Source organism: Balaenoptera borealis, assembly GCF_965194805.1.
Source record: "Balaenoptera borealis genome assembly, chromosome: 3".
NCBI classification, from domain to species: domain Eukaryota; kingdom Metazoa; phylum Chordata; class Mammalia; order Artiodactyla; family Balaenopteridae; genus Balaenoptera; species Balaenoptera borealis.
Genome location: NC_138866.1, coordinates 70,402,322 through 70,420,429, shown reverse-complemented (window position 1 = coordinate 70,420,429; position 18,108 = coordinate 70,402,322). Strand labels below are relative to the sequence as shown.

The window sequence follows — 18,108 nt, the reverse complement described above, 5'->3', positions numbered from 1 at the left end:
ATAAATGAGGAAAATGAGGGACACAATCGTTTGGTGTCCAGTATGTAGCTCAGATTTTCTTGAATTCCATTTTGCCTCTTCAGAGAGTGCTATCTAGGGGTCATACTCCAGAGAGCCCTAATCACCTTGCCATGTGTTCACATTTGATTGGGTTAAAAGTGGTAATCACTGAAGATTTTTGAGGAGGAAAGTAACATGGTCAGAGTCATGCTGAGGAAAATTCCTCTGACAGCTCTCTGGAAGATGGATTAGGGTGGAGAGAGCCTGAGGGTGGGAAATAAGTTATGAGTTGATTTAACAGCCCAGAAGAGTAAAAAGAGTCTACACTATAATGATAACAGTAATACAAAAGATGGGAATATATATTTATACAGATACATTCTTTGCTTAGTGTTACCAATTGAATGTTTGTATCCCACTAAAATGAATGTATTGGAACCCAAATCCCTAGATGGTATTTGGAAGTGGGGCCTTTGGAAGATAATTAGGTCACAAAGATGGAGCCCTCATGAATGAGGTCAGTGACCTTATATGAATAGACATGAGAGAGATTTTCTTTCTCTACTATGTGAGGTTACAGCAAGAAGACTGCTCTCTGCAAATCAGGAAGAGGGCCCTCACTAGACACCAAATTTGCAGGCACCGTGATCTTGGACTTCCCAGTTTCCAGAAGTGTTAGAAATAAATGTTTGTTGTTTAAGCCACCAGTCTATAGTAGTTAATTGTAGCAGCCCAAGCTGACTGAGACACTTAGGGTAGAAGTTGCTGGATTTATTGTCTCACTGAGTATGGGATACCAGAGTGAAGGACCAGTGGACAATGCATCAGAAATTTGGAGTCATTTTGATTTTAACTAAGGCAGCACTATTAACATAAATAGGCCAATTCACTGACCTAATAAGAATTATGCATACACACACACACACACACACACACACACAGGCAAACACAAAATCACTCCGAAAAGCTTTATTTCTGTTATGGAGAAAGCATCTCTCAAAAAGCTGGATCAAGTAGACAAGCTAGAAATTGTGACATGGAAACATTTCCTCTGGAGCCATCACCCATGAGGACTAGCTGTGTTGTAGAGATATATCAGACAGTAGGTCAGGCACTCAGAGGTTGAAAGCTTGTCTCTCTGTTCCAGGGTGTAGCACATAACAAAAGGAATGAGTAAAAAAGAACCTAGGATGTATTCCAATCTGCTGGATTATAATTATTTAAAAAAAATTAGAGCTAAAAATTCCCCATAGCCAAACCTCATATTTTATATAATGGAAAGCAAAACAAACATATATATTTTATGTAAAATGACTGAATTTGATAAGTTGGTCTATAGGGTGAAAAAACTTGTTCTAGAACCTGTGTATCCTGATTCTCTGCCCAATTATCTTTTTATTGTTTTAGGGATTTTGGCTAGAAACACACCAAAGGCAAAATTGTAAAGAAAAATTTTATGAAATGTTAAAAGCACATGAAAAGTCTAGGATAGGATTGAGAAGTTATGTTAGCTACTTGGGCACTAATTTCTCAAGCTACATTGTGAAACATGTAACACCCATTTCTATGGTTCAAGCGACTATTTTCATTTACTCATTCTAGTAGCCTCTAGTTATTTTTGCTAAACTTCCTATTCTCCTACTTTAAAGGGAGAAAATAAGCCATCTCTATAGTCAAAGCAGCTGTGTGTTCTCCTCACCCTTCCTACCTGGGAGGCCAAAACCTACAGAGGCTGGTTTTGCAGAAGGCTTTTCACTTCCTAGTTGTATAACCTTAGGCAAGTTACTTGACACTCTCTGCCCTATTTTCTTCAGTTATAAAACTGATATGGTAATAATAAGACCAAATTATGGGGTTGCTTTAAGACTAAAATGAGTAATACATTTAAAGTACTTAGAGGAATACCTGGCATATAATGTGTTCATTTTTTTCCTCAAAGTTAGCAAGCATTCTGACTAAAACAAGGCATAGTTCTCTCCTCATAATGAACTATAGGCTATTTATTTATAGCTTTATGCATTATGTAGTTTCTTCATGAAACACTTTTACTACTTTTATGCACACACTGTCATCATTTTTCTGCTCATAGCCAAGACTATCTGATAGAAAACAGATGCAAAAAAGAGGGAGTGAAACCATATTTGCCATACTTACTTATGTCCCTTTTTAAGGTTTTGTAAATGACTGAGTGAGGAAGCAGGTAAATTGAAAATATTCCAAAGGCATGTTGTTGCATATTGGTATATATCATTCAATATAATTAAGACACATATTCTTACTTTTCTTTTCTTTTTCCATGGACTTTTGAGCCCAGATCATTGAGACCTGGGTAAATATTCACTATTCCAAATTATAATAAAAATTGGATGCCTGATGTAATTGTAAAAAGAACTCGAGAGCTAGACCTATCGTGTGATTCATAATGCAAACTATGCACTGAATCAGGACTGATGCTTCTTGCGTGACTTCCCAAGAATTTATTTATATAATAGCTACTTAATGGGGATGTGCCAGATGTAATGATGAATGAATGGTACCTCCATTGAAGAAAGCTGCAATAGTCTCCATTCACTATATGCAGTGGTATACTGTATATACCACTGTATGTACCATCTAAGCCTGCATATGTTTTACATCTAATTCAGTATTACTGAGGCAAAGCCTAGTAAACCAGATAAGGGGGCTTAGTGTTAGATTAATTGTATAGGGGAAGCAAACTAGTAAGTTACGTCTTTTCGGTGTTCTTGAGTTCTTTGTGAAGAACTGTGAGAGGATAATGAACATGCAGACTTAAATGCCCTAGTGGTATCTTGACCATAGTCACGAAACATAACCTGTGGCGAGAAATAATTGAAAATGATGAAAAAAAATCAAACATAAAAAAAAGTGAAATTTCTGTCTCCTGGATTAGGACTACGGAGGCATAGGGGCAGAACCAAGCAGATTATGCTGTTTGATTTTCAAAAACCCATGTTTTGATGGGTTTAATTATTCAGGAGAGAAAAAAATGATGGTTTATGAGAAGAGCAAGCTATACAGATAGAAGCTACTTTTTGTAGGGGGGAGGTTTACCAACCGGTGTGCCCCTTGGAGGTAGATTTGGGCAGAACTAGGAGTTTCTATGTATTTTGGCCTTGGACAGCTGAGCAGAAGTTTAACTGTTGGTAATACACACACACACACACACACACACACACACACTCTCTCTCTGCATCCCTATGTCAAAAAGAAACAAATGAACAAAAAACAAACCTGTTAAAAAGAACCTGCGTTTTTGTATCTTCTATCTTTCTTAGCACATCTTCCTCCCTCCTACCCTTCCTCCTTCCCTCTCTCCCTTCCTCCCTTCTTCCTTCCTTCCTTCCTTCCTTCCTTCCCTTCCTTCCCTTTCTTTCCTTCTTTCCTTGCATTTTCATAATCAGGTTGGAAACTACTCTGTCTAGACCGAAAAACTTTCACTACTGCAATCATTCCACATGCATCGCCTCAGTTCATTAGTTTTAGACCATCTGCTGCCCTCTTGTGGCCATGTAATCCACCTACCTATGCCCCAGCTCTAAGCACTTAATGGTTTTTGTCAGTTGAAGGAAACGGTTTTGTCAGTCAGAAGAAACTGACATCTCAAACTATAACTAACTTCCTTTTTTTCTGCCCCGTATTGCATCATTGTCTTCTAATGCAATTTGGCTCTAAAACACGTAAAACTTACACGTCAGTGATCATTTTAAAGACAACGTACAGTAAATACATCATGAAGTGAATTGTCTTCTGAGGAAATTTGCAAGTAATGCTTTTCACCTTCTCATGTTGTGTCTTGGATAAGCCATTTTATATTAGCAGATAATGTCCAAATATAGAAATAAAAATCACTTACTGTATAGCAAAATATATAAAGTTGTAAAAATACTTCAAGAAGAGCTTCAGGTAAATTCCTGACCAAAGAGATTTGATTAAACCATATCTTTATATAATACTTATAACAATTATAGCAAAAAGGAATTGTTTCAGGTAGAATTATTAATTATGTCTTTGTAATAAGTTTTGGAAATTTGGTTTTCTAAGAGATTCTTAATTTCAATACCAAGTAATACATGAACCAATACATTCATCTCTGAAGTCATTGCCCTTTATTTTATAGCCTTCTCTTTTATATCAAGATTCCAATGTTCTTTTTGGGTCAAAAGAATAAAGCCAAAGCTAAAGCAAGGATAAAGAATCCTTTTATTAAATTTGACGTGCATGTCCCTGATATTCCTCATTGCACTTTTATTTTCAGCTTCTCATTATCATTACCATTTTAAATTAGGAGCAGAGATATTTAACTTGTTCAATATAATGATTTAATGAAAACTAAAGAGCTAATTCAGAGTAGCACCTTATACTCAGATACTCTGAGTGCTCAGCAAAGCTGACAATTCCATTTAAGGGGAACATTTTTTTTTCTTTATTTGGACTGTTGTTTAAAGACTATATTAGGTAATTCAAATGTTACTATTGAAATGATTCCTAATTAAAATATTCAAAAAGATGGGGAAAAGGAAACAAAGATTGAATGTTAAAATCTGGTGCTACTGCAGTGTTGACGTGTGAGACATCGTCACTCTGAAACACCCAAGAGGCAAGTCAAGGTTGTGTTTAGAGACCAGCAAACAAGAACAACAAATCTTCTTTGAAAATAATATTAAACGTGATTTTAAAAAAATCAATATCTCTGTGGGAAAAATCAAAAACTTTGCAATTCCTAATACTTATTATATGATTTAGTACCGGTCATGGTTTGACTGTGTGTTGGGTGCATTCTCTTTATAAAATTTAGGGTCTCTAAAGGTCTTAAACCAGCTTTTAGCATCATCATACCATATGATTAAACTGATTCTTTGGAGACAGAGAAAATGGAATAATGATTGAATGAGCAAAATATGGGCTATTGCAAATATTTCTAAGCTAACAGTTATGATGTACTTAAGCATGAATTACCAGTTATTGATCCTTGCATACAACTCTTTACCAAAGATATGGGCCCTTTCTCTATAAGCCTATCATCAGCTCTGGAATGGGAAAGATAACTGTGATAGTATCTGAAAGTACGATTTTATACATATACGTAAATGTGAAGGTTTCCTTCAGAACTGAGTGAAGAGGGGAGACATTTTTCATCTGGATTAAACTTGACTATTCACTTACCATTTTAAAGTCTCCTATGACTTCTCTTCTTTACCATCAGAGCATAATCTAACCCAGAGAATAGAGCCAAAGGGATTGTCTTAGGTTGTTTTAGAGAAAAGAGTAACTTTCCTAGTTATATACTTTAAACGTACAGCATTCCTCTTTATTAAATAAATGTGTTAAGTCTAACCTTATGTATGCAAAAAATAAATTTTTCCCATCTGAAATATGGTTAGTCTGTGCATAGTATATAAAATCTGCTCCAATTGTTTAAACAAAATAAACATGAGATATCTATTTCTTGCTGTGAGATCATACTAACTTATTACTTTAACATTCAGTTTCACTAACAGAAACTAAATCCATCCCTAACCTAAAAGAAAATATTTTCTTTGCAAAGTATTTGTCTTGAAGAAACAAGCAAACAAACAAAAAGACACTAAGCAGGAAAAATTCTGGCCTGCAAACTCCATTCTCCACTCAGTAGGCACCCCCCGGTTCAAATATGCGCATGTTACCAAAGAATCAAGCTAGACCTGTTCTATGATTCACAATCCAAACTCTGCACTGAATCAGGAATGATGCTTCTTGTGTGACTTCCCAAGGATTTGTATTTATAAAATGAGCTATAGCTATTTTCCCTCCATTACAAAGAAAAGATGTTATTTCTTATTGCCTTTCCTCAGGGTTTCATGGGACAAGAAAACAAGCAATTAAAAGCAATCACATGTGTAAAGTAGCATGTGATATGACTTGTCTCAAAGGTTAAGCAAGAAACTAAATCATTGAAAGTTGGAATGTGCTTGCATTATAAAATTAGAACTTCTGAACCCATTGTGTTGCTCAGTTTTCAAATTCATAAAATAAGAAGGACACTTGGCTTTCATTACAAATTTAGTGTGATTATTTGGAAATAAAAAATTTGAATTATGAATCACATGAAATCCTTCAAATGCAAATATTTCAAAATAGCAATATTGTCGGGCACTTTATGAGGCAAATTAGAAAGATAATGTCTCAAAGCCAAGATTTTGAAAAAAGCAATTAATTTGTATTAATTACAGATATATACCAGTAAAAATATTGTTTATTATTCAGTATGTGTTGGAGGTTGGTTATTATTAGATTTTTATTAAGCATGTATTTATTAAGCAATAGTATATATTTTTTCAACCTACGCTATTTTCTATGAACAAACCATGATTTGTTATCCGAAAGATACAGCTGTAACTGTGCTATTTTAGGAAAATAAATAAGATCACCTCCCTGTGTCCCCCACCCCTTTCCTCTCTCCCTCCTTCCCTTTCTTTCTTACTCCTTCCCTCCTTTTCTGTCTTCTTTTCTTCTCTCATCTCATCTCTATCCTTTTCCTTTCCTTTCTCTATCCCACGAAATGTCCATGTGCACAGGCATGATGAATGCCTCATCCTGTGAATAAACTGGCAGTGTTGATCTACAGCTGTATGCAGACTGCATCTTTCTTCTGAAGCTGCAAGGCACACATTTAAACTCAAATCTCAGAGATTGCAGCACCTAGATTGCAGTACAAATTGGTATGACCAACCAGACCCAGCAACCATCGATCTTCATTCTTCCTGCCACCCTGTAAACTGAAACCTTTTGTAGCAAGAGGTAACTAAAATTCTGAAGTCGACTTGCAATAAAGGAAAGCAGCAACTTTAAGATTGGACTGAAATATCTGACAGCTCTCTGAAACAAAACAAAAACAAAATGTACCCAGGTTTCAGTTACGCTCTGTTTGGTTTCTTTTCTTGTTAAATAAGTGCTGGCATATAACTCATTAGACATCTTATGGGCAGCCCCACAAAGATGTAGGCAGTACAATTTAGAGTAAATGGGAGGTGTATAATTCAGCATTTACGCTTCTGGATAAATCAGGTTTCAGCATATGAGATGTTTGCCATATACTTCAAATATTCTTATTTCCCTAGCTGCTGGCTCAAATTTGAATTTAAACAGGCATATAAACAATACATGGGGAAAAAAATCCCAAGTTTTTCTATAACAATTTCCATTAATAATGAAACCTTGTTTGAGGCAGGCAGTAAAGTAAAACTAGAGAACTTGTTTCCCTGATTAATTCCTTTACTTTGGATGTGGACAGGAGAACTGCATCCAGGAGGCTCAAACCAGAAGATCATCCGTTTAGTCCATTCCCAGGCGGTTCTAAAATATTTTTACTTACTCTTGGAGACATTAAGTGTTACTCAGAGAATGCATTTTTAATAGAGAGGGCTTCAGCAGATTCTCTTTACTTGGTATCTCATCATTTCTGACCTGCGGATGGCCTTTCCTAACACGATGTGCCCAAACCCAGTGATCACATGTCTCCAAGAGTAAATTGACCTGAGTCTCTTAAATGAGCAGGAAGGGGAATAGAGGCGGCTGCAAATTTTTCTTCTATCAAGAAAAACAACGAACAAACAGAAACTAAAGTGTCTCTTATTTGAGAATCACTTCTTCTCCCTCGAAGGCAATCAGAATGTTGCAGAATGTGATTTCCATCCACAGTTATCAAAATGAGGTTCACCATTAAGTATCAACAAGCAAAATAAAACAACATACTGTCATTTGCCAACTAAACTGCCAAAGATTTACAAATGAATAACTAATTTACTCAGTGCTAGTAATGTTATGATGGTAATAACATTGCTACCTGTAGTAGAATACTGGCAAAAAATAGTAGGAGCCATTCTCCTATCTGAATATATACCCCTGGCAATGTGACTTTGCAACTCCTCTCATCAAGAGGTGGAGTATATTGGCCCTCCTCTTGAATCTGGGCTGGGCTTGTGACTTGCTTTGACCAACGGAATATGGTAGAAGTGATGTTTGTGCCAAACATAAACTTATTTTTATGTCTGCGTAGAAAATCCTGGAAGGCTTTCTCTCTTTTTTCTGCCCTTGGCGCGGTAGAGAATCACCTGTCACTGCTCCTTCAGATCACTCGTCATTACCTTACTGAGTGATGGAGCCTGTTATTAAACCCATTCTCATCCTTCAGATCCAGGTTAAAAATATTGGTTTCTCCTATTTTCTCTCTGAGAGGCCGATTTCTGTTGGTCAACTCCAGGTATAGCTTACTTTTTCGAATAAACATTTTAACCAAACCCTATAATTTGTGCAGGGCCAGACTAGGATCGGGCAAGTAAGGCAAGTGAGCCCCTTATCTCAGCTGCAAAATGTAAGGAGGCATCAAAAACACATTTATCAAAAAACGTTATTGTTTAATGCAATACTTCAAAAAGTTGAAATTAATGCAAAAATTGAACAAAATAGCAAAATTTTAGGTAAAGACAGGATGAGTGTGAGACCACATAGCATAATCTTTGGACTAAGTACGTCTGAATTCCGTGTCTTAATTTTGCCACTTTTTACTGTAAGACCTTGGAGGATTTATTTACCTTCTCCAAATGTGTTTTCTCGTCTATATAATGTAGCTACTACTTTCACTGGGTCATTTAAAAACATTAAATAAGATGAGCCATCCAAGTGTTTAGCATGTCCTTATCACATTACTACTCAGTAAATGTACTGATTTCTCATTCTTTTTTCTAGGTGTGTATTTTTTCCTTTTGAAGCTTATCATTCACTGAACAAATCTTTTTTGGGTACCTATCAATGTTCTTGGGATTGCTCTTAGCAGTGTTTTTGAAATTATGCTATAATGGTAAGCAAAAACAGGCATGGGCCTTGAGATCAAGGAGCTTACATTCCCATGGGAAAGATAGACATTAATCAAATAATCGCAAACTCACATTCAAAAACACAGTGTGATAAGCATATAATGGAGGCATTATACGTAATTAGGCAATACTTCCTGCGTAAGTGCCAATCTGAGATAGGTACACTAATAATCAGGTGAAATGGAGAGAAAAGTAGCATTCCTAGATAGAGAATGGTCCTTTGCAAATGGTTGAATAAAGGAGTGCTTGAAGACATTGGGAGAGGTCAACAATGTCAGTTGCTCTAAGAATGTCCATTTCATTGGTCACCTTAGGGAGAGCTGTGACTCTATGTTTGACTTAAGTGAAGAAAGAAAGGGAGATGACAAATGGACCTATGAAACAGCAGTACTTCTATTACAGAGAGCAGTTTATTTTGTTGTTGTTGTTGTAGTTGTTTTTCCACACCGCCCCCCCCCCCCAGGGTTCTAGACAGAGATAGGATAGGAAACAGAAGGAAAGTTTTTCTTTTGTTGATTGTTTGCTGAGGACAGAGACTTGATAATGTTTAAAAATCACAGCAGGAAGTTTTCATACCAGAGGGAGGGATTAAATACACAATGGAGAGGAAAAGTAATCAATTCAGTCAAATGCTTATGAGGGAAGAAGGGAATAAGTTTCAAATCACCATCTGTAGACAGGTGGAGAGGTAATAAATCCCCAGTTATGATGCAGAGAAGGGTAGGATGGTTGCAAATATAGGTGATTTGTGTTGGGTTGTGCAGAGACAGAGAACAGATTTGCATCATAAAATCAGAGGTGTCCTTTTCTCATTATCACTCTCCTGTGATCATGTAGTGAGTTCAGTTTCAGACCCAAGTACAAGAATGCGATCTTCTGTATACCATTCTGCCAAGTGACCAGGGGCTTCCCTTGGTCTTCGAGTCATCCAGTGTGGAACTGGGAAGGAGACTCCCCATGAAGTAGTCATGGTGGCAAAGGAAAAATTCCTGGCATTTGTAATTGTATTCATTTTCTATTGCTGCTATAATAATTTACTACAAATTTAGTGGCTTAAATAAGACAAATGTATTATTTTACTGTTCTGTAGATTAGAAGACTAACACAGATCTCACTAGGCTAAGATCAAGATGTTGGTGGGTTGCATTCCTTTCTGGAGGCTCCAGGGAAGAATTTATTTCCTTGCCTTTTCCAGCTTCTAGAGGCTGCCTGCTCTACTTGCCTCTTGATTCCCTTTCTCTATCTTCAAAAACCAGCAATATTGGCCAGGATCCTTCTAACACTGCCATCTCTCTGGCTCTTTCTTTTAATTGTCTTATCTACCTTTAAGGACTCTTGTGATTGCTTTGGGCCCACCTGACTAACTCAGGATAGTCTCCCTGTTTTAAAGTCAGTTGATGAGTAACTTTAATTGTTTGTGAACCTTAATTCCCCTTTTCTCATGGATCATAACTTATTCACAGGTTCTGGGGATTAATATTTGAACATCTTATTTTTTTTTTTTTTTTAATGTCTGAAACATTTATATTAACATATTTCCATACAAATACAAATATAAGATTTTTAGAAATTTCATGTAATGTCTGAAACATTTATATTAACATATTTCCATACAAATAACCCAATGAAAGTTTAGTATTAGTTGTTTTGTTTGTTTTTTTATACTGCAGGTTCTTATTAGGCATCAATTTTATACACATCAGTGTATACATGTCAATCCCAATCGCCCAATTCAGCACACCACCATCCCCACCTCACCGCAGTTTTCCCCCCTTGGTGTCCATATGTCCATTCTCTACATCTGTGTCTCAACTTCTGCCCTGCAAACTGGCTCATCTGTACCATTTTTCTAGGTTCCACATACATGCATTAATATACGATATTTGTTTTTCTCTTTCTGACTTACTTCACTCTCTATGACAGTCTCTAGATCCATCCACGTCTCAACAAATGACTCAATTTCGTTCCTTTTTATGGCTGAGTAATATTCCATTGTATATATGTACCACAACTTCTTTATCCATTCGTCTGTTGATGGGCATTTAGGTTGTTTCCATGACCTGGCTATTGTAAATAGTGCTGCAATGAACATTCGGGTGCATGTGTCTTTTTGAATTACGGTTTTCTCTGGGTATATGCCCAGTAGTGGGATTGCTGGGTCATATGGTAATTCTATTTTTAGTTTTTTAAGGAACCTCCATATTGTTCTCCATAGTGGCTGTATCAATTTACATTCCCACCAACAGTGCAAGAGGGTTCCCTTTTCTCCACACCCTCTCCAGCATTTGTTGTTTGTAGATTTTCTGATGATGCCCATTCTAACAGGAGTGAGGTGATACCTCATTGTAGTTTTGATTTGCATTTCTCTAATAATTAGTGATGTTGAGCATCTTTTCATGTGCTTCGTGGCCGTCTGTATGTCTTCTTTGGAGAAATGTCTATTTAGGTCTTCTGCCCATTTTTGGATTGGGGTGTTTGTTTCTTTGATATTGAGCTGAATGAGCTGTTTATATATTTTGGAGATTAATCCTTTGTCCGTTGATTCATTTGCAAATATTTTCTCCCATTCTGAGGGTTGTCTTTTCGTCTTGTTTATGGTTTCCTTTGCTGTGCAAAAGCTTTGAAGTTTCATTAGGTCCCACTTGTTTATTTTTGTTTTTATTTCCATTACTCTAGGAGGTGGATCCAAAAAGATCTTGCTGTGATTTATGTCAAAGAGTGTTCTTCCTATGTTTTCCTCTAAGAGTTTTATAGTGTCCAGTCTTATATTTAGGTCTCTAATCCATTTTGAGTTTATTTTTGTGTATGGTGTTAGGGAGTATTCTAATTTCATTCTTTTACATGTAGCTGTCCAGTTTTCCCAGCACCACTTATTGAAGAGACAGTCTTTTCTCCATTGTATATCTTTGCCTCCTTTGTCATAGATTAGTTGACCATAGGTGCGTGGGTTAATCTCTGGGCTTTCTATCTTGTTCCATTGATCTATGTTTCTGTTTTTGTGCCAGTACCATATTGTCTTGATTACTGTAGCTTTGTAGTATAGTCTGAAGTCAGGGAGTCTGATTCCTCCAGCTCCATTTTTTTGCCTCAAGACAGCTTTGGCTATTCGGGGTCTTTTGTGTCTCCATACAAATTTTAAGATGATGTGTTCTAGCTCCGTAAAAAATGCCATTGGTAATTTGATAGGGATTGCATTGAATCTGTAGATTGCTTTGGGTAGTATACTCATTTTCACAATGTTGATTCTTCCAATCCAAGAACATGGTATATCTCTCCATCTGTTGGTATCATCTTTAATTTCTTTCATCAGTGTCTTATAGTTTTCTGCATACAGGTCTTTTGTCTCCCTAGGTAGGTTTATTCCTAGGTATTTTATTCTTTTTGTTGCAATGGTAAATGGGAGTGTTTCCATAATTTCTCTTTCAGATTTTTCATCATTAGTGTATAGGAATGCAAGAGATTTCTGTGCATTAATTTTGTATCCTGCAACTTTACCATATTCATTAATTAGCTCTAGCAGTTTTCTGGTGGCAGTTTTAGGATTCTCTATGTATAGTATCATGTCATCCGCAAACAGTGACAGTTTTACTTCTTCCTTTCCAATTTGTATTCCTTTTATTTCTTTTTCTTCTCTGATTGCCGTGGCTAGGACTTCCAGAACTATGTTGAATAATAGTGGTGAGAGTGGACATCCTTGTCTCGTTCCTGATCTTAGAGGAAATGCTTTCAGTTTTTCACCATTGAGAATGATGTTTGCTGTGGGTTTGTCATATATGGCCTTTATTATGTTGAGGTAGGTTCCCTCTATGCCCACTTTCTGGAGAGTTTTTATCAGAAATGGGTGTTGAATTTTGTCAAAAGCTTTTTCTGCATCTATTGAGATGATCATATGGTTTTTCTTCTTCAATTTGTTAATATGGTGTATCACATTGATTGATTTGCGTATATTGAAGAATCCTTGCATCCCTGGGATAAATCCCACTTGATCGTGGTGTATGATCCTTTTAATGTGTTGTTGGATTCTGTTTGCTAGTATTTTGTTGAGGATTTTTGCATCTATATTCATCAGTGATATTGGTCTGTAATTTTCTTTTTTTGTAGTGTCTTTGTCTGGTTTTGGTATCAGGGTGATGGTGGCTTCATTGAATGAGTTTGGGAGTGTTCCTTCCTCTGCAATTTTTTGGAAGAGTTTGAGAAGGATGGGTGTTAGCTCTTCTCTAAATGTTTGATAGAATTCACCTGTGAAGCCATCTGGTCCTGGACTTTTGTTTGTTGGAAGATTTTTAATCACAGTTTCAATTTCATTACTTGTGATTGGTCTGTTCATATTTTCTGTTTCTTCCTGGTTCAGTCTTGGAAGGTTATACCTTTCTAAGAATTTGTCCATTTCTTCCAGGTTGTCCATTTTATTGGCATAAAGTTGCTTGTAGTAGTCTCTTAGGATGCTTTGTATTTCTGCGGTGTCTGTTGTAACTTCTCCTTTTTCATTTCTAATTTTATTGATTTGAGTCCTCTCCCTCTTTTTCTTGGTGAGTCTGGCTAATGGCTTATCAATTTTGTTTATCTTCTCAAAGAACCAACTTTTAGTTTTATTGATCTTTGCTATTGTTTTCTTTGTTTCTATTTCATTTATTTCTGCTCTGATCTTTATGATTTCTTTCCTTCTGCTAAATTTGGGTTTTGTTTGTTCTTCTTTCTCTAGTTTCTTTAGGTGTAGGGTTAGATTGTTTACTTGAGATTTTTCTTGTTTCTTTAGGTAGGCTTGTATAGCTATAAACTTCCCTCTTAGAACCGCTTTTGCTGCATCCCATAGGTTTTGGGTCATTGTGTTTTCATTGTCATTTGTCTCTAGGTATTTTTTTATTTCCTCTTTGATTTCTTCAGTGATCTCTTGGTTATTTAGTAACGTATTGTTTAGCCTCCATGTGTTTGTCTTTTTTACGTTTTTTTCCCTGTAATTCATTTCTAATCTCATAGCGTTGTGGTCAGAAAAGATGCTTGATATGATTTCAATTTTCTTAAATTTACTGAGGCTTGATCTGTGACCCAAGATGTGATCTATCCTGGAGAATGTTCCGTGTGCACTTGAGAAGAACGTGTAATCTGCTGTTTTTGGATGGAATGTCCTATATATATCAATTAAATCTATCTGGTCTATTGTGTCATTTAAAGCTTCTGTTTCCTTATTTATTTTCATTTTGGATGATCTGTCCATTGGTGTAAGTGGAGTGTTAAAGTCCCCCACTATTATTGTGTTACTGTCGATTTCCTCTTTTAGAGCTGTTAGCAGTTGCCTTATGTATTGAGGTGCTCCTATGTTGGGTGCATATATATTTATAATTGTTATATCTTCTTCATGGATTGATCCCTGGATCATTATGTAGTGTCCTTCCTTGTCTCTTTTAACATTCTTTATTTTAAAGTCTATTTTATCTGATATGAGTATAGCTACTCCAGCTTTCTTTTGATTTCCATTTGCATGGAATATCTTTTTCCATCCCCTCACTTTCAGTCTGTATGTGTCCCTAGGTCTAAAGTGGGTCTCTTGTAGACAGCATATATATGGGTCTTGTTTTTGTATCCATTCAGCCAGTCTATGTCTTTTGGTTGGGGCATTTAATCCATTCACGTTTAAGGTAATTATCGATATGTATGTTCCTATGACCATTTTCTTAATTGTTTTGGGTTTGTTTTTGTAGGTCCTTTTCTTCTCTTGTGTTTCCCACTTAGAGAAGTTCCTTTAGCATTTGTTGTAGAGCTGGTTTGGTGGTGCTGAATTCTCTTAGTTTTTGCTTGTCTGTAAAGCTTTTGGTTTCTCCATCAAATCTAAATGAGATCCTTGCCGGGTAGAGTAATCTTGGTTGTAGGTTCTTCCCTTTCATCACTTTAAGTATATCATGCCACTCCCTTCTGGCTTGCAGAGTTTCTGCTGAGAAATCAGCTGTTAACCTTATGGGAGTTCCCTTGTGTGTTATTTGTCGTTTTTCCCTTGCTGCTTTCAATAATTTTTCTTTGTCTTTAATTTTTGCCACTTTGATTACTATGTGTCTCGGCGTGTTTCTCCTTGGGTTTATTCTGTATGGGACTCTCTGCGCTTCCTGGACTTGGGTGGCTATTTCCTTTCCCATGTTAGGGAAGTTTTCGACTATAATCTCTTCAAATATTTTCTCTGGTCCTTTCTCTCTCTCTTCTCCTTCTGGGACCCCTATAATGCGAATGTTGTTGCGTTTAATGTTGTCCCAGAGTTCTCTTAGGCTGTCTTCATTTCTTTTCATTCTTTTTTGTTTAGTCTGTTCCGCAGCAGTGAATTCCACCATTCTGTCTTCCAGGTCACTTATCCGTTCTTCTGCCTCAGTTATTCTGCTATTGATTCCTTCTAGTGTAGTTTTCATTTCAGTTATTGTATTGGTCATCTCTGTTTGTTTGTTCTTTAATTCTTCTAGGTCTTTGTTAATCGTTTCTTGCATCTTCTCAATCTTTGCCTCCATTCTTATTCCGAGGTCCTGGATCATCTTCACTATCATTATTCTGAATTCTTTTTCTGGAAGGTTGCCTATCTCCACTTCATTTAGTTGTTTTTCTGGGGTTTTTTCTTGTTCCTTCATCTGGTACATAGCCCTCTGCCTTTTCATCTTCTCTATCTTTCTGTAACTGTGGGTTTTGGTCCACAGGCTGCAGGATTGTAGTTTTTCTTGCTTCTGCTGTCTGCCCTCTGGTGGTTGAGGCTATCTAAGAGGCTTGATGGGAGGTTCTGGTGGTGGGTAGAGCTGACTCCATCTTATTTTTTTTGAAGGGCTGGTTATTCTACTTATCACAGTAACGTAATGGTACATTATCTGAGACTTTGGGTTCAAACTGTGCAATATTTCTTTTTTCTTTTTTTTTTTTTGCAGTCAATAAGAAATTTACTTGTTTTAAAAAAATCCAAATGCTGGCATTGTCTAGAAAAATTTAACAGGTTTATTTATAATTGTTATAAAGCTGAACTGCTGAAACTTGTTCACTGAAACATTTTGACTTGCATTAATGCTTTATGTCCCCGCATTTATATTAAAAATTCACACACAAATGAAAATGGAAAAACTGCCAATACCTGTTTCTGTCCCCTATTTTTCCACCTGCAATCATATACTTAGGTACCTTTTGACCCCACGGGGGGAAAAAAAAAATCTAACGTCCAGAACTACCAATAACAGGAAGATAATTTTTTTTTTTTTTTTAAGAATGAAATGTTTCCCATCATAGTGGATTCTTAAGCACGTTCTCCACGTATGTGGCGTGCTAGCTGTATGTCTTTTGGCATAATTGTTACACGTTTGGCATGGATAGCACACAGGTTGGTGTCTTCAAAAAGGCCAACCAGATAGGCCTCACTTGCCTCCTGCAAAGCACCAATAGCTGCACACTGGAAGCGCAGATCTGTTTTGAAGTCCTGAGCAATTTCCCGCACCAGACGCTGGAAGGGAAGTTTGCCAATCAGAAGTTCCGTGGACTTCTGATAACGTCTAATTTCACGAGTGCCATGGTACCAGGCCTGTAACGATGAGGTTTCTTCACCCCTCCAGTAGAGGGCGCACTCTTGCGAGCGGCTTTTGTAGCCAGTTGCCTCCTCGGTGCTTTACCACCGGTCGATTTGCGGGCAGTCTGCTTTGTAAGAGCCATGGTATAGAGACCTCCTTACTTATCCCCCTTCTCCTTCGGCTGGAGCTCAACGAGCTAGAGGCGGTGCTGGCGACGGAGGGTGACAGCGGCGCGGCGGTGGCAGCGAACACAATTGAAAGATGGCTGACACCGAGTCTATCCCCCAACACACCTTTTTCTTTCATGAGGTCTCTTGACGCAAGTGCTGAGAAGGCAGGCTGTTCAGCTATCACAAACTCAGATCCAATATTTCCAGGCATTTAAATGGCAACAACTGCAGGGTCTTTAGGATCACTTACCTAGCACTTCTGAGTAGCAAACCCCTTCTCAATCAACTCTCCTGACTTGAGATCCTAGTCTTCTTCTCCACTACTTTCAGAACTTCCAGCCCCTCTATATTACTCCACAAGAACTCTTTGCCTTCTCTGGCAGTATCCATAGATTACAAATCAGACTAAATGGTACTTAAATGATTAGAAAAACTGTCTTCCTCTTTCTTGAAACCTGTGAGAGCTCTGTCATTTGAAACCCAGTGATTTGGCTGTACACAACTTACAAAGGAATAAATAGGGATAGGACATTGGCATTCTGATTCTGTCCTGGGGAAGTCATCATCCCTCACACCTATATCCAGAATGGGTTGAACAGAATGGATTGAATGACTTCTTCTGAAACAGCAAAAAGAAATAAACCAAAAACCCAAATGTAATCTGATCCATCTTTTGTTAAGGGTCTTTCTTCTCTTTTTGACATATAATATAAAGGATTTTGGGGGAAAGATTACAGATACCAGGAGACCACTCAAAGTCATATTCAGGCTAAAATTGTCTATTTTTTTAATATCAAAGACTAATTATAGTAATTGATGCAATGCTGTGCTCTAAACTTACAATTTTCTTTTAGGAAACAGAACCATTGGCAAATACTCTAACCTCTCATGGAGTGTTAGACTAAATTATCCTTAGAAATCATTGATACAGTACATTGAGGGAGAAGGGACATTTGCTCATCTCCCTATTAAGCCTCAGGCCTTGGAATAATGTCCCCTACATCCTGTGAAGCAGGATAGAAGACTTGATATGCTTGACTTTTAAATTAAAGAGATTCTTTAAAAGGAGAGGGAGGGTGGGAGGGAGATGCAAGAGGGAGGAGATATGGGGATATATGTATATGTATAGCTGATTCACTTTGTTATAAAGCAGAAACTAACACACCATTGTAAAGCAATTATACTCCAATAAAGATGTTAAAAAAAAAACACATTTCGGAGGACTAAATAAATATGCTTCTGGTTAAATGTAAAAAAGAAAACAAAAAACGGAGAGAATATGTAATGGAAAGCAGTTAGAGTTGAGAATAGGCCATAAAGACGAGCTGTTGGCTCCTGGAAGCAGCATCTAGAGAAACTGTCAGTACTCAGGATTTGTATATGCTTCTGTTTAGAGTTTGAGAGGCAAACATGGCCTGCAGAAATTTTTGGTGGAACTGCTACCCAGAGCCAAAAGACAAGGTTTATTTATCGCTTTAATGTATTAAACATTAATTTTTAATATCTAAGAAATAATTATTCATTCAAAACATTTTTTAGGTTCCT

The 18,108-nt window shown here is 37.0% G+C and overlaps 1 long non-coding RNA gene and 1 pseudogene across 2 annotated transcripts in view; both read right to left on the bottom strand.

Moving 5' to 3' along the window:
* Positions 1–18,108, bottom strand: part of LOC309625133 — a 549,787-nt gene that overhangs the window by 79,271 nt on the left and 452,408 nt on the right. The window lies entirely within an intron of this gene.
* LOC309625108 (histone H3.3C pseudogene) lies at positions 15,655–16,628 on the bottom strand (annotated as a pseudogene). Its single transcript has one exon. The product of its transcript is annotated as a histone H3.3C pseudogene (transcript).